Here is a 309-nt window from a genome sequence, read left to right as displayed (position 1 = left end):
AGGAATTTCCAATCAATGAGCAGCTCTCAAAAGAAGCCCATTTCTTTTGAACAATTTGCTGTATAATTCACTCAAATATACACATTGCGCCATTCACAGTGTTGAGAAGGTAACGAACAAAAAGATACTCTGTAAACTTCCGTTACTTGTGGATCTGTGTTGAAATGTGCTGGTTCTTTACCTTGGTTGACATACTGGAGAACAGCTTCATGATCCATCCCAAAAGCTGTGATACATTTTGGTGATAACAATTACAAATCTAATGTAAATCCGATCAGAGAAGCTTGCTAGTTCTACGTTTTGATGGCC

Source organism: Cicer arietinum, chromosome 4, assembly GCF_000331145.2.
Source record: "Cicer arietinum cultivar CDC Frontier isolate Library 1 chromosome 4, Cicar.CDCFrontier_v2.0, whole genome shotgun sequence".
Taxonomy (NCBI): domain Eukaryota; kingdom Viridiplantae; phylum Streptophyta; class Magnoliopsida; order Fabales; family Fabaceae; genus Cicer; species Cicer arietinum.
The sequence above is the reverse complement of the archived record's forward strand: the minus strand, read 5'-3'. Positions refer to the sequence as shown.